The sequence below is a fragment of the Stegodyphus dumicola genome, chromosome X1, assembly GCF_044657685.1.
Source record: "Stegodyphus dumicola isolate Sdum_Otavi_A_Nest chromosome X1, ASM4465768v1".
In the NCBI taxonomy this organism is placed as follows: domain Eukaryota; kingdom Metazoa; phylum Arthropoda; class Arachnida; order Araneae; family Eresidae; genus Stegodyphus; species Stegodyphus dumicola.
The window spans coordinates 152,164,326-152,181,553 of NC_140780.1; the positions used below are offsets into that span (position 1 = coordinate 152,164,326).

The following is a 17,228-nucleotide window of genomic DNA, read 5'->3' on the forward strand; positions in this document are numbered from 1 at the left end:
CTTAGTTACTAGATTTATTAAGAACCTACGCCATCTAACACAGTACACTCACTACAGAGTATCGCCAATACCATTTTACACTTGCACTTTTTTAAAGAATCACAGAAAATTCTCCGATCATAATTTAAATCCTGAAAGAATCTATTCGTATGCGAATCATACTTACCCTCTGCATAAGACCCAAAATTTTGATCCCGTCATCATCACTAATGTAATAATTTTATACCAACATTGTAGAGAAAATGTCATTAATGACATTAATTATAATTCCTACCAAATTCAGAGATTTCGAGTTTAGCCGTTTTGTTTATTTGAGTTTCTCTTGTGATTAGTTTATACTTGAGATGTAACGTAGACATAAATCTCTGTATATAATAATTCCTGTACATTACTGATATCCGTCTAAGAAGTATTCAGAATAATGCTCATGAACGTAAGAAACACTATTTGCAACAAAAGCTGTTCACACGCCTCGATAACTATCAAATAAATACAACATACGGTACGAGTACAAATAGGATTTCAGTGACGTACAAGTTAATTGGTTCGTAAAACCTGAAGAACATTGCGTAGCAGGTTTGTAAGTAAACAAATGCCAAAGCGGAAAATTCGTCCACGCTTGAATAAAATCCGGAATAAATTCCTCATTCTGATTTACGGTCGATAAGCCTGAATCATGCTTCTCTTGCACTTGTTTTTGCAAGCTTAACATTGTATTGCGTCTATCTTAGTTAAGTATTGAATTCTTAGCAGGACACAGACAATTTCAGATTTCTCAAAATCAAGAAAAGATCTTTAAAAATATAGTCTTTTTTTTTCGGGGGGGGGGTGCGGATACTTAGATACAGTCTTAGTAAAAACATCACGAATGTACATCACTTCAATGCATTTTGCAAATGTATACAATTTTAATAAATCAGGTTAGTTGCAATCGTGGATCGAGTCGGACGTTAGCCGTTAATCTACCAACCTCATTTCATATTGCCTCTACCCTAGTCTAATACTTTTCACAATACTTTAAAGTCATTATTGTATGAAAATTAAGCCAAATAATAGTCATATGATTATCTAAGTGATCAGAAATTCATCATCAAAGGTTAGGTTAATTAAGGCAAAGCACACAAGAGATATCTGCCCTAAAGAAAAGAATGCTTTCAGAGAGGATTTTCTCGATAAACTGGCTCATACTTAGGTCACGCATAGCGATAATTATGAAGAACCTCCATACAGCTAGCGGAACTCAACAATAACCGAATTGTTAAGACTGCTGAATACTGGAAGTTTGACACCGATCCCAGGCGAACGGTCTGGCTACATAGTTGGTTTTCCTCGTGCGTAACATGAATAGCAGCAAGGTTCTCTTAGTAAGTTCTCCACAAAGGAATACCTCCCCTTAGTACAGACAGCGCTTTTTTGCTTTGCCATATTCAAATAACCTACGCAACCGATGCAGCCAGCCCGTCCGCTAGGATTTAAACCAAGGTCGAATTACCAATTCTTCAATGTTCTGAACCACTTGACCACTGGTAGATTCCATTTTCGGAGAAAATTATTATAAATTAATAGACTATTCTAATGAATAAGACAAAAGATTGATTTTCTCATGTATAGCTCGAAATCGCCACTTATGTCAAATTATAGCCGTTACACAAACACTGATATACTGAACGCGAAATATATGAAAATATACAGCGCAGAAGCAAATACGTGTTACGTAACTTCAGAAAGAAAAAATTCAGATGCAGTGCTCTCTGTTAAAGATTATTTAGCTGCATTATCCCTTAACGAATATAATTGCCTCACGCCGAATGCCTTAGTCATAATTAGTCGTGTACGTTAAATGTAATGATCCTTCCCACTTCCCAGGCAAATGGTCTAATCCTTGTCCACTGGTGTCGTGAAACTGTCAACTTCACGAATTAGAACTAGGAATTACTTCCGTTAAATAGCACCTTATTCCTACCTACTAGGTAAGGAACTGCGGCCGCTTAATTGTCTTGACAAGCTTCCACTTCATACCACGAAGTAACAGTTAAGAATATTTCGAATAACGTAATGCATTACAAATACGTAATTTCTGTTCAGTAAAGTAACTGGATAGTATTTAAAAATTTTAGCGATTAATTTAACAATCAGTTCTATTATTATTTATCGAATGTGCGTAAAGCACATTCCCAAAATTCGATAAAGCCTTCTTCCCAAAATAGTGTCAAAAGTGTTTTTAAAGTGTCACTTACATTTCGTTAATCATTTAGTGAAATAACTAAAAATGTATATTCTTTTATGTTAATAAAATTTTTCTCTCGAAGGGAGAATCAAGGTAGTGCATACATCTTCCTAGAGAAAACTGTTTGACGCGTGTCGTCTTATCACGGAAAAAAATCCAAAAAATAGTTCTCATTTAATTATATTTTTCAAGCATCCGGATGGGCTGCAGTCCCAGCTAGTCCGGATATTTAACATTCTATTAAAAAATGTTTTCTCGTTTAGTATTTTACATTTGCGCTTCTCAAACATCAGTAACGTTTTTTCCATACTATTTTGCAACTGAGAATCTAAAGACGTTTCGCTGTTGCTTCACCTATTGTTTCCGCCTAATGATTTGAGTTCAAGTACTCTTACGACAGAGGCAAGATATTATCACAAACATGCAAAACAACACAATGGAAGCTGCTTAAACAACTAGTTTAAAAATCAAGAACAAATTTTTCAGAATTAAATATCAAAATTTCTTAAAACTTGCCGGACAAATTACTTCTAGGAAGAGGCAGAAGTCGGCAGGGTAAGGGTTCGTCTAAAGAAGCCTTGTTCCCAGTTCCCGTTCATCCTTTTTTTTTTCACCGACAATTCAAGACCACATCCGGTCGCTTACGTTTGTGCCTACCTTCAAAAGCTTCAGGCGACCTTGGCTTCTCGCTTTTTGTGCGCAGATTCGTGGTTAACCGGGCGGGAATCTTGAACGTGTACTTCGAAATGTGTGCTATAGTTAGAAGACAATAACGAGTGAATCGGTATGGATAGCTGATTGGTAGGCGTGGTCGTGTCTAGAGGGCTAGCTCGTAGTGAATAACTAGGTAGTTGTACATCTCGTCCATTCTTTCGTGCAATGTTAACTCGAAACTTGAAAAATCGAAGTAATGAACGATATAATACCCTTTAGATACATTCAGAGTGTACATTACTAGTCCATAAACAGGACTATTTTATACAACGAATAATTTTTATTATTTATTTGTTATATACAATTAATAAAACATTACGAACGCATACTATTAAAATAAACTTGCTAACAGTGCACGTTGGATTAAGTATTTGTCAACTGGAAAATACTCAAATTACATCTGAACATTTTCAACAGAAAGCGAAGAGTGAAGTTTATGCAACTACTTTAGTCGGAGAAATATTTAGATCGTATTTTGAAAGACAAAACAAGGCAACTGAAGACCTCGCAGCCAGTTATAAGTAAAACCTTAACTATATGTTTAATATATATATATGCTATACCGTAAAAAAATACAGTAAATCTTCGAATACTTACAAAAAATTTGCCTAATATTGTTAAAAGAGTTAAAAACATAATTTTTTTAATTTCGAAGTTATTGAGCAATTGTTAAAATTTTTAAATAAGAGCTGCAAATTATTAAAATAAGACACTACATAAAGTTAATTATTTATTCTAGTGGTAATTATTTATTATAGTGACCTCAACCTTCAATGGCCTACCCCCAAATATATGCAAGTGATACGTTCCAAATAATACACTAAGTATGAAAATCTGTTGTGTGAATAATGAGACTTATCTCACTTGTCTGACAGTAACATCAGAACAAAGCCCACGAAATTCAGCGTGGCAAGTAGAGCAAGACTGCACTTGTCATTGACAAGAGCACCATACAGATGACACTACGACTTTGCTCAATTCCACCTCCAATTCTGATAGACAACACTCCGGAGGGACGGGTACGGGGGTTTCTCACCTCTCCTCCCCTACCGTCAACCTCTCGAGAAGATTTTCGGCTCGTCGCATATTTAGAGTGCGCCCGTGTCGCACGGACACAACACTCTTTGCTCCATCTATTTCTGCCTTCCCTGGAGAAAACGTTGTTGATGCTTTTCACCTCCGCCGGAACTGGTAAGAGCAGAAAAGGAAATCTGCTGTGGACCAGTATGTTGCAAAAGTATTAAAGCAAGGACACTATACATTTACAAACATCCATGCCTTCTCCGTGATTCGAGCCCGGGCTCTTCGGTACCGCAGTAGGCTCAGCAGTATGAAAATTTAAAGTATTTTACTGCAACTTTAATGGTTATTATATTTTGTTAATATTTATTATTTATCAGTTTTAATGCATAAATTATTATTGTATTTAAAATATATAAGGAAACGTTTTAATCGGTTTCTGTGTATTTATACCATTGCATTTAAATTTTTAGCCTTGTCACCTGCTTTCAGTTCTGCTTTGCCTTAAACGTTTGTCTCCCACCCCTCTCCTATTCCACCAATCCACACGAGAGGAATTTAGGCTCGCCGCATATTTAGAGTGCCACCATGCCGCACCGACATTATACATTTACAAACATCCATGTCTTTTCCGGGAATCGAACCCGGGCCCTTCGGTACCGTAGCAGGCTCCCCTAAACACTATACAGTCTGGGCGACGAGTATCCACTTCGAATAATAAATTGCATACGTGTTTTTAAGTCTACATCACCCATTCGCGGTTAAGACACTACAGATGCAATTATTTCAAGTATAATAACTGATTCAACTTTTGATTTAAAATTCTTATTCCCCTTTACTCACACACACAGTTTGAATTTTATCCATGTATCTTTTGATTGTTATTGTTTATGATGAATACCCGATTACGTGTCTGTCATTTTGCTGCTTTACACCATGAGTATGAAAAGTATTTAATTATTTGGATTACGGCAAAGCTCTTGAGGGATATTTGTTTAAGGGGAGGGATCGCTTCGTTGAAAATTCTTTAAGGGAAACTGACGCTTATTCGCGTTATATATGGAGGAAATCATGAAAATTCCCGTGCACTCCAGGTCTTCTGTAGGGACCAGAACCTTGTCGAACCATCAGTTTCCAGATTTTACTATCCAGAAACCATCAGTTTTCTGATTTTACCGCTTACCCGTTGGCAGATTCTTAATCATCTGGTGAATATCTAATTTAAAGATTTTTACTTCGAAACTATTCAGACACGACATCTTACCCTCCCCTCCTCCTTTTCGCCCATAAAATTTAGAATTTACCTTTTACCTAATTATTTACAAACAAGGTTTAGAAAGAACGAAACGCATCATTTAATGAAGCGGGCAAACTTTGTTTAAAAACAATATTAATAAATATATAAGTATTCATCATGACATAAAAATTTTAGTTTGTTAAATATTCAACGAATTTCCAGTTTGATAACAATATATTAAATTCACAGAAATAAGTAAATAAATTTTATGCTGGGATGGATTACATTTTTCAACACTTGTCATAATAGCAAATTTCAAAATTGGTGACAAACATAGGGCAATAAGGAATATGCAGGTCCTAGAATTTCAACCTTGATATAAAGATACTAAATAAATAATAGTTTACTCTTCATTATCGATAAATGTGCATTTAAAGTTGCTGTCACTAGCTTGACAGTTGGAATTCGACTAGCGAGTGGTTTAAATACCTCGGGAACTTGATGAATAGTGAAAAAAGTTCTTCTGTTACCTCAAAATACATAGTTGCAAAAGAATGCGTCTTTATTTTGGGGGGGACTTGCTGAGAAAGTGTATGATCCATAAACGAAGGATCGTTAAATGATCATAAATTTGGAATCATCTTCTGGATTTCTATATCTCGAGATGTTACACAGATATTTTATAGGCAAGAAAACGAACTTGTAACTAAGAGACAAAGATTTCATTTTTTGACATTTTATTTCGCTTGGCAACGTTCTTGAATGATTCATCAGACACTTTACTGGAAATCTACAATGTACCTACTATGTCAGAAAAATCTCTAAGAAAGTTTCTTACTCTTCGTGTAATACCGATGCCAGCATTCCCAATTGTTTCTTAAGAGAGAGAAAATGCAATGTATAAAAGCACTTCGAAAAACCACACTAAATAAAATATGCAATACGTTGCCTTAAAAAAATATTGTAATAGTTTTCTCAACATCAAATTACAAGAAAATTTATGACAAACTAAAGTTTATTGCAAAAAAATCATTGAATGTATAAAGATTGCCAATAGATCTCAAAACCTTTGCACGTATACTGAAAATCATATTTGAGTTCTCTTAGGGTTCAAACCGCAGATTTAAAATGGAAGAATTTCAGAGGAGAAATGCGGCGGGGACGAGGGCGGAGGGATAGTGATGAATTTTCGCGAATGAAACCATGAGTCGATTTATTTATCCAGCTTTATTACCTGAGGCAAAATACATTGTAAAAACTATTTCCGCCATCAGTGCAATTAGTTTCCCAATCCTTGCTAATGCCATCTGGAAGCTGCACGCACATTAATCTCTCTCATATGCATCCGAGGTAAGTAATAAAGATGCATAAATCCTGAGTTACTTATTTCAAGTTTCGGTTTGAAATCTTCAATAACCGTGATATATTAGGCTTTAAAATTTCATCATAGGCCTACAACTACAAATCTCTTCAACATGAATCAAATCTAATCTACGAAAGTACGTTAAGACAACCATGCTGAATCTTAAATAAGGGTTTACACAAAGGAAAACGATGCATGTACCCCGAGTCTCCATTTTTATTTGGGTGGGGGGGGGGCATCTTTAAATTCTTCTGTAATATTTAAAATATAAAAAATCTTCCTAAGCTTACCAAAAGGAATAATGGAAACAACAAAGCACCTAAGTTCATAACATTTTCACAAAAGCTTACATATGCAGTTTTATATCAGATAACTTAAATAAAAGACTCTTTTGCGAGGTAAAAAATACTCTTAAGTACTTTTCAATTGAAATCTGTTTTTCCGTATTTGCTATATTCCCAAAACTATAAAAACGAAAACCTCTACAAATAATACTAAATGCTCCGATTTAAAAAAAAAAAAAAAAAAAAAAAAAAAAAAAAACATTAAATAAAGGCTATAAAAAGGGATAATAAAATGCATGAGTAGTCTTTAAAACTCAAAAAAGGTTTCTAATTAAATTTCCAGACATTCCCAACGGCTATTCATTTCGAGTAAGTATGATTAAAATTTCGGTTTGAGGATTATTTTAAGCATAGGAGCTACTCTGACTCAAAACTTTCATATAGGAGCTATCTGGCTGCAAAATATCCCAACTCTCAATAACAGCAAATCTAAAAATAATAATAAAAAAAAAAATAGGGGCCGAAAAAAGGCGCTAGCAGTGGAATAAAATACATTTTCGTTCTTCCTCGTTTAGCTGGAGTTCGAAACTCGACAGTTTGTGCGAGCTATTAGCATTTACAGTAATCTGTCAATCATATTTAAGAAGACAGAATACAACTAAACGAAATGTAATATATATATATACAGACATAATAGTTATCTTGTACAAAATTAATAGTATTTATGCTCTACTGCATAAAACTTATAATTCGAAAACAGTGTTATAAAAATTCTAACGCAGAGTAGTTTCCCTATATATTTTCTTCGCAGAACATTTTGATAAAAAGCAAAATATTTATATAGTTTAATTTTTATAGCCTGCGATGATTATGTTACCACAAAAGTTCAGCTTAGGTGGATTTTTTAATATTTATTCTATTTCAATTATGGTTTCGGAAAACGTTACAAATATTTTCAGCCCATTGCAACTATATATGTTTGGGAGGGGGAAACCTTAGAAGTTTAAAATTAACATCAGTTTTTCAGACCATTTAAACGAAATCTAAATTACGTACTTGATTCTTTTGAGAGTTATATACGAAAAGATCACTTTCGCAATGACTAACGCTGAAATATTTTAATTAACGGTTAAACTGACTTCTAACACTCAAATCTTAGCGCAGCAGAATTGATTGAATCATAAAAAAATCGCTAAAACTATCCACCTCATGATGTGTTATTTAAAACAAAGAAAGTACTATTTATTTCCGAGGAAAACAAAGTGAATAACACGCGATTCAACAACCGAATTTATAAGATAAATGTGCTCTATTATTTAACTTGCGTTTTCTGCGAGCATAAAAATGACATGAAAAGTAATTCATTTTCACAATTTATTTTGGAATTACACTTTCATGAAAAGCGCAAGCTTCAAATATGGTTTAAAAATTAATGTAGTCCATCAGTGTTGAATCATTAAAGATTCTAATCAGTTCGCACGGGTTAAAAAAGTGTGAAATTTCTTTTTTAAATTGGACATCATCTCCTGATGCTTCGACTGGAGAATGTTTTAATATCAAGTAATTAGTTTGGCTAGGACTTTTTATCAACATTTCAGAATACCTTTCAATCAGTATTACTAGAATTAAAGATGCCGAGATTGTTTACAGTTATTACACTAGAATTTAAGAGATGACCGCTTTACCTTTTTTTTTTCCACCCACTGTTAAATATGTAGAGATGAAATGAAAAACAGCTGATAATAAAGATTGTCATAGTGTCCGCAGAATCGACATGAGTAATATTTCACCTCCTTTGATAATTTTCTAAGAGAAAACTAAATTCAACTTGTGATTCAACTAACGCATTTCAAAGAAAAAACGGCGCGAAAATTACAGGAATGAAAACCTCACATGTAAACTGTGTTAATGCGATCTGATGGATCCAACACGTGGTGGATGAGATTGATTTGCTCTTGTATTTGGGATTTAAATGTAAAGGCACAGTCAAAAACAATCGGAAAGTACCTTGACAGGAGTTCAAAGGACCTGCCAGAGGGAACGATAATCTTTCCAAACCGGGCGGACAAGCTTCTGTGATGCGCCCGCGGGCTTCAGAGTTGATGGGAATTCTCCAATCACATAAAAATACACCAAATACTTACCTATGTGGGAGATGATGGCGTAAAGGCAGAACACGTGTGCACACCAAGAAAAGATAGAGTTCACAAACAAAATTCGAACACCCGCCATTAATAATAACGGCTCACAGCGGCTCGGCGTGACTCACTGCTGCAGACCATCCAACAAAATATTTATAATAGTTAATTTTAATTAACCCAAATGAGTGAGGACTTTTCTTTAGTTGATAATAAATATTTATGAGAAAGTACGAATCTCTCCGGTCTGTGTGTTTCAAGTCATGATTCTACACGTTGCACACGAACCGCAAGCACTGAACTTCATATACAGCACGCTTCGGCACTCGCACAACACTGAACGAGAACTGCAAACCTGCGGATGAGGTCAGAGACGCTTTGCGGAGAAAATGAGAACTATTCCCTACTCCGCATTAAGTTTAGAGCGCCATCTTTTGAGCGCAAATAAACACTACAGAGAAAGATACGAGCTCCGAAACATTAATTCGAAGTGAGTGATTCTATGATTCGAGAGAGATATTACATACAGCTCTTAAGACTATGCAGTTTGTTACACGGAAAACGCATGCGTATAATAAACAAAATTTGCTCTTACTGACTCAACAAACAGATTTTACATTATCAAATAAGAGCCCTCGTAAGGAAGAATGCGATAAAGTTATTACATATGAAAAATAAAAGTAATTAATATAACTTTTAACTTTTTAGTTGAAAGATGAAGCCGAAATAATACATGCCGTTGCAACAGGCATATTTAACACGCCGTGACAATCATCTCTACGGTATTTTTTTTCAGACTTATTAATTGCAAACTCTAAGCTTTTTTGTTCTAAATTTCACTTTCTGTCCCAAGTGAAAAGAAAACCGCATTTTAGCATTTAATTATGAAAAACAGAACTTTGAATGCAATGAAATAATATGCTTTTCAGCCACGAAAATCAGTTATGCTTGATTAAATGCAAGTTCATGGTTTCATTTATTGTGATACAGAACTGGATTCAAGCGCGAAAGTGAATTATTAACCACGGCGGATTTTAAGCTTTTTAACTTCCCTTTCCTATGTAAACAAACGTGATGCTACTTATAATTAGCGTATTAGAGCTCTTTGTTTATGAAAACTGCAGAGGAACAATTAATTCTGAATTATAAACGCGGTCTTTATTCAAAAGCATATAAGTATTCATTAGAGTTTTAGACAATGTTGTACTTGCATCCTTGATTTCTCCCTCGATTGATTTTCTTTCACAACAAAATACCATAACGCACTTGTCTAGCAACAACACTATTGCTGCTTATGCCCAGAATTTCAAAGCCTAAGGAAAAGGCCTTTTTGCGTTTTTATTAGTAGTTAAGCGATAGTCATCGGATTTTTTTGTTCTTGTAAAGCATTATCTAATGCAATAAGCTAATAAGTAAATTTCTATAAAAGTAAAAAATTATTTACTTGTAAAAGATTATCTTCTTATTTTTCCTTTTAAAATAGCATTGGAGACTTGCCAATATTCGTTAGATTCTTTAGACTGCATGAGAGATATCGTAACGCACTTTCAAGTTTAGAACATTACTAGTTAAAATATGGAAAATACTAAATCCTGAAGCAAACTTACGGGTTTTAACAATATAGTAATACAATATTTTAGAGATTTTATTTTATTATTTTTTAAAACATTATCTGAATAATATGAAATTTAAATTTTCTACGTGTCTAATTAAGGAAAGTTTGGTTCACCTTTGAGAAAGTGACCATGAAAGAACTTTGTAAGGTAAATGTTCTGAACGTTATAATATATTTGAAGAAAACATAAAAAAATACCTAACAGCTCGCCATTTCCGAGGAAATTTCTCATGTAAGGGAGTCAACTTTACAGGAATCAATCCTATTTTTGTAGGGCCAATTTTTTTTTTTTTTTTTTTTTTTTTTTTCAGAAGGGACTGTTTGCTGAATAGTTCTTACTGATTTTTATATACAACTTTATCTAATCATTCCAAATTAATATATTCAGATACACTATTCAACATACAAATGGAAAGGTACATATATTTTGGATATCTTTGTCGCGCTGATTAAAAACTAGTATTAGGTTTGCATTTGAGCTATATTTGCAGAGCTAAAGCACAGCTAACTTATATGCTGACTGACCAATATATATATATATATATATATACAGGGTGCCTCTAACGGTAGTTGCCAGACATAATATGCTTGTCTGTCATACCATGACAAACTTACATAGAAAGATGATGCAGACCCCTAGGGGGCAAAGTTAGCAGGGGTAAAGGGGGAGAAAGAAAGTAAGTCAAAAGAGGTGTTAATATGATTTTTATTAAAGAACATGGTTAAATCACAAAAGATGTTAAAAATTCCTTCCATTCGCCACAATGAATACATACTTCACAACGTGGACGCATGGATTCAGGGTCCCGTTCTAAATGAGAAGGTGTGTCACGGACAGGTGCCGCTGATTCCACGATAGTGACGTCGAGATCCATCTCCGATGTTATAGTCGCTTCGTAAACCATACACTTCATGTATTTCCACAGGTTGAAATCCAAGGGAATCAGGTCGGAGGATTGCGGTGGCCATGCGATTGGTCCGCGGCAGCGTGCAAGTAATGCATATCGGCCAGTTCTAAGTTAGTAAACAGATTTATCCTTCTCCTGCAACGTCCTCGTCTGAAACTATCCCGCTTTCTATTCTACCATAAGCCTGCGAACATTGCCCTCTAGCTGTTGCCGTTCGCAGTTTCGGGCACAAGTTCATATGTCAATCTTGTGTTTTATGGATGACAGACTAGTATGTTAAAAGTTTGGCAACGACCTTTTGAGACACCCTGTATATTTCTAATGACAGATTATAAAGACAGAACAAGCAAGCTTGTCGACAGAGCAAACAAAGATGAAAGAAAACAGAAAAACTAAAAAAAGAGTCCACTGTATAATCTATTAATCTATTTTGTATCTCGCCTTCCAATATCTCTCCCAGACTGATCCGCCATTAAGTGCAGGGCAACGACTCAGATGTGAGGCATACATTTCCTCATGGAGCATGCACAATTGACAAATCGGGGTTGGGATAAAGTTCATTCGATGCAGATGTTCTAAAATGCAATTATGGTCAGTACCAAGATGAAAAATAGCAACAGAATTCCTTTCTGGGCCGTAAAAGAATATCAAAAGTTATGTTAATCCATAGTTTATGATTCTTTTTTTCAGTAATTATTATTACTATTTTGGCAGTGTAAAAAGGGATGTAGTTGTCAGTTATATGAAGAATATTGGCCCCTTTCTTTGCCAAAAAATCTGCCTTATCATTTCCATGAAGGCTACAGTGTGATGGTATACAGTGCATGGCAACTTCTTTGCTCTCCTGAGCTAAGTTGCTTAGGAACTGATGACATTTAAAAACAGCAGCAGATATTGGTCATTCCAAAAAACGAAATGACTAGAAGAGCAGCTTTAGAATCAGAGAGCATGACAACATTTAAAATGTTCAAGTTGACGTTGGAGTTGCGATAAGGCCATACGTACGGTCTTGATCTAAAAGCAGTCCTATTCCTTCAACAGGATTAGAAAATGAAAAAAGCTTGCAAAAGATGCCAACGCCTGCATGAATTCTGTCAGCCATCAGTAAACACATGTAGCCATTCGCTCTCAGAATATAAAGCACTAATGGCTTCCAAACACATAGATTTTAAAATTTGGTCATTTGTTTGTTTTTTAAGAATTTCATATAAGAAATTTATTTTGTCTATATATTTTCTTACATCGGTTGGACATGGTGGTTTCAAAAAAATTCAGCATTCCATCTAAGGCCTCTGACGGGAAACACTGCCTGGAGAGAAGCATTCTGAGTTTTAAGTTTTCTCTTCGTCGGTAAAAGGCAATAGTTCCACAGGGAAAAGCAGTCTTGTCCCTTAAATGTTTTTCCCATAGGATTAGTGTTCTCTCTTCCACAATGGATTCAATGCACATATGGTGTGTAGCTAGTAAAAGTGGATCAACTCGGATGTTTTAATTGCACCAGTGATATGTCGAGGAGCTTGGTTACGAAATCTTTCGAGATAATCGATGACTTGATTAGATGCTGCCATGAGAGGCTCGCAACAGTGAGTAATAAGAGGTAGAATATAGCAGCTCTGTATGTCAAATCAAAGCGTGGTTCTAGAACAGCCCCATTCAGATCTAGTAGTTCTCTTCATTAAGGTTAGCCTGTTAGTAGTGCATTCGAAATCCATTTCTCCATTTCTATATGCTCCTTCCAAGTCTATTTTTGGGCGAAAACGACACACAAGTGCTGAAAGATGTTGGTTCCATGTACCGGTGAACCTGATATAAAAGGTCTAGTTTCAGAGCCTGGTGAGTAAGTGAAAAAGTTTGATACACAGTCTTCTCTAAATTAATTTCCATATTATGAGTATAGAGCCAGTCGTTTAAAATCTATAGGGCCTGATTTACAATTGACTCTGATTGTTTCTTTGTGTAACGTTTGGGAGTAAGTAAACTTTTAACAGCAGTGTTTTTTTTTTTTTTTTTTTTTTTTTCAATTTGAGTTATGAGACTATTTATGTATATGTTAAACAAAAGAAAACTGGTAACAGCTCCCTGTGAGAGGCCAGTCGTTGAAACTTTATATGATGAAAATCAATCTTCCTAACGACTCTGCAAATTCGCTAGCTAAGAAAATTCTTGAACCAACAAAACATGTTGGAAAGCTTTAAGAGTAAAGCATCTCTACAAACTAAGCAGATTTCAGGCCAACGAAAACTGCAGAAAGAGTAACAGCCGAAAACATCGCGGAGGAAAACGTCGCGGAGAAAACAACGCAAGGCGAAAACGTCACGGGAAAAAAAAAAAAAAAAAAAAAAAAAAAAAAACGCAAGGCGAAAACGTCGCGTAGAAAACAGCGCAAGGCGAAAACGTCGCGGAAAAAACAACGCAAGGCGAAAATGTCGCAGTACAAAACATCGTGGGAGAAAAGAAAGCAAAGAGAAAACATCGCAGTTCTAAAACATCGCTGGCACAAAATATCATGGTCGAAAATAAAGCGGTGAGAAAACTTCGCAGTTTAAAAATATCGTCATCTAAAATATCGTGGTAAAAAATAAAGTACCTACAAATCATCGCATGACGATAACATTGCACACATGCGTTTTCCAAATCCCATACTGACATACTATGTAACTGACTTTTATCATAACTAACAAATCGGCATCCAAAAAACTGATTGCACGTTATATATGAAAATGTTAACTATACTTTAGGAATAAACGAAAAGAAAATAAAATATAATGTTCACTAAAACAATATCAGATTAACAAATGCGAAAGAAAATAATTTGATAATTAACTAAGCAATTTTTATCGAGGTAACTTCATGCCGTTATTTATCTTCCTTTTCTAAGCATTTTTAAACTATGATCTTCGTAAAAGAATTAGTAAAACTTTATAAAAAGTGGTTAATTTATTAATGACCTTTGTTAATTAACTACGTAAATTCAAAATTCTATTATGTTCTATAAGTTGCGTTAATTTTCTACTTATTTTCAATTTTTAAATGCTTAAGTTTCCTTTCTATTTTTTAATCAAAAATTTATTATTTCATTAAAAATATGAAATATAGAATTAAAAGAATCCATCTTTCCTTCTTGCGCACACAAATCATTATGCGAACATACATTTACAACTTTTAGAACCTGAAAACGCATGTGTGCGATGCTATAGTCCCGCGATGATTTGTAGGTACTTTATTTTTTACCACGAAATTTTCAACGACGATGTTTTTAAACTGCGAAGTTTTTGAACCTCTTTATTTGCGACCACGGTATCTTCTACCACAATGTTTTAGATTTGCTCTTTGCTTTCTTTTCTCCCAAGATGTTTTGTACCATGACGTTTTCGCCTTGGGTTGTTTTCTCCGCGACGTTTTCGTTCGAGATGTTTTTTCTGCGATGTTTTCGGCGGATACCGCAGAAAGGAAAAGCAACATGTTTTCGCCAAACGTGAACGTCACATAGACGTTCATTTGATTTCGCTTTTCTTAGCCTATTTCGCTTACCTTCCTCATTTTAATTTTATCAGACTAGAATCACATGTAGCCTTTAATTTTCCTTCTTGGAATACATTTCTTAGCGCAAAAAATTATCCTATATATTGTTACGGTTTGTGTATTTAGTTTGCTATTTTTAGTAGAATTGCAGTTGAATTGTTTCATTTCCTCGTGCAATGCAGCATGAGACTTATTTGAAGAGAAAGCTACGCCGGAAAATTTAAAATACAGGAGCACGCGCATTTAATAAATACATATCTCTTAATTGTACTCTTTTGCTTTCCAGAAGCCTCGGGAAAATATATTTTACAGGAATGTTTTCGTGCATGATTAAAAAGCTTATAAAAGCTGGAGGAAAACATATGAGTTCAGTTGTTTACTTAGTTCTTGTTGTTGATTGTAGCGGATTCGCGGTGAGATCGGATTAGCTTTCTGTGTTTAGAATTGAGTTCTATTTAGCGTTTTAGTAGCTCAAAATATAATTACTGTAATATTGTACGAATATCTCTGAGGAAATTTCAGCACTTAGTTTTATTTCTTGGCATAAGTATAAATTTTATTAACTTTTTATCGACTTGTGCAATTCAATCCATTACGGAATTGTACACACGCAAAATATATATGTAGTTTTCCTTCTGGTTTATTTTAATTTTCTTTTAACATCTACATAATTCTAATTCTACATGTATAGGATTTTTTTTAATTTATTTATTTGAATTTCATTTTTTGGCGTTTGTGAAAAATTGGTTCTAAATTTCTTTGTTTATGTATTTCTTTACGTATCAATTTTCTGCAGTACAATTTGCGAAAATTTTAGGAATAATTACATTTTTTATTTATAATTTTTTTTTTTTGCGTTTGTATATATGTGGTATTAAAAATTCTTTTTTTTTTATTTAAAGCATAATTATTCCAAGCATTTCCGCGCAATATTTTGCTGAAAATTGATAAGTATAGTAATAAAATAAGAAATTTAGATCCAATTTTACACAAAAACCCAAGAGAAGTTAAATTCAATATCAATAAATTTCAAAAATAATGAAAATATGCAAAATAGGAATTAGAGAAAGGTGAAACTAAAAAAAAAACCTAAAAAATATACAAAAGAAGAGGAATTCAATCAAATCTGATATAATGTTATTTTGATATTTATCGTTATTGAATTTCACTTCGTTTGGGTCTTTGCTCAAAACTGGTTCTAAATTTATCACTTTTTATCTTATCTCACTCTCTATATATATATATACCGTAGTATAACGCGCACTTTTAACACCAAAAATATGATCGAAATTAGCGGCTGCGCATTATACGACGTATATATGTAAATGACAGATTACAAATACGGAAAAAATAGCATGCAAAAGTTACATTTTTACGAGTTCTTATGCTGTTTATTTAAAAGAAATGACATACGTTTTGAAGTGAAAAACTTTTCATTATCGGATAACACGAAAAGTTCGTCATGTTCGTCTTCTGCCATATCTTCAGGGGCATCATCGAGTTTTGTTTCGTTTTCATCATCACTGTTGCTCTGATCCATAAATAAACAATCATCATCCATTCCATCTTTCACCAACACCAAACATTCTTGCTGCAGCACGATTTCCATTTTCTTTCGCAAACTGAATGACTTTCATGCGAAAGCAGCACTGTGTTGTTTCGTTTAGTAGGAGCCATATTTACTACTAAAAGGAATGCTACATCAATTGTATTTTAACTAAAACTTCGATGTCACTTCAAAATCACGGCTTCAAATGACCACGAAAGAGAAAACATCTGAATCAGAATTCCGCAAATTCTTTCGGGTTGGAAGTGCATTCTTACTCCAAATTATATTCCTCTTTTCTCGAAATCTTACAGCAGCATTCTTTTGGACTCTAGCACCCTCTTTGCAGGCGCACTTACTCCCTTAAGTATTAGCTACACACATATTGTTCTCCTTATCGCTTGTCAATGCGGTATACATTGTTCGAAAGGCAGGGATAAATCTTCAAATAAGTGACCTCAAAAGATAATAGCATTGCACGTGTATCTTTAGGTTTCTTCGTAAAGAATTGGGTGCGTGTTATACGGCGAATATACCCAAAAATTAAAACATAAAGATCGAAATTATAGATGCGCATTATACACCCGTGCGCGTTATACGCCGGAAAATACAGAATATCTTTAATAGTATTTTATTAATATTCAATAAATTTAA

The 17,228-nt window shown here is 34.3% G+C and overlaps 1 long non-coding RNA gene across 1 annotated transcript in view; it reads right to left on the bottom strand.

The window, feature by feature from the left end:
* The window catches only part of LOC146993339 (uncharacterized), a 69,797-nt gene extending 60,481 nt beyond the window's left edge, over positions 1–9,316 (bottom strand). Inside the window, exon 1 of the long non-coding RNA XR_015038497.1 lies at positions 8,990–9,316. This is a non-coding gene — a long non-coding RNA (uncharacterized LOC146993339). The remainder of the gene's footprint in view (positions 1–8,989) is intronic.
* Positions 9,317–17,228: the final 7,912 nt, after the last annotated feature.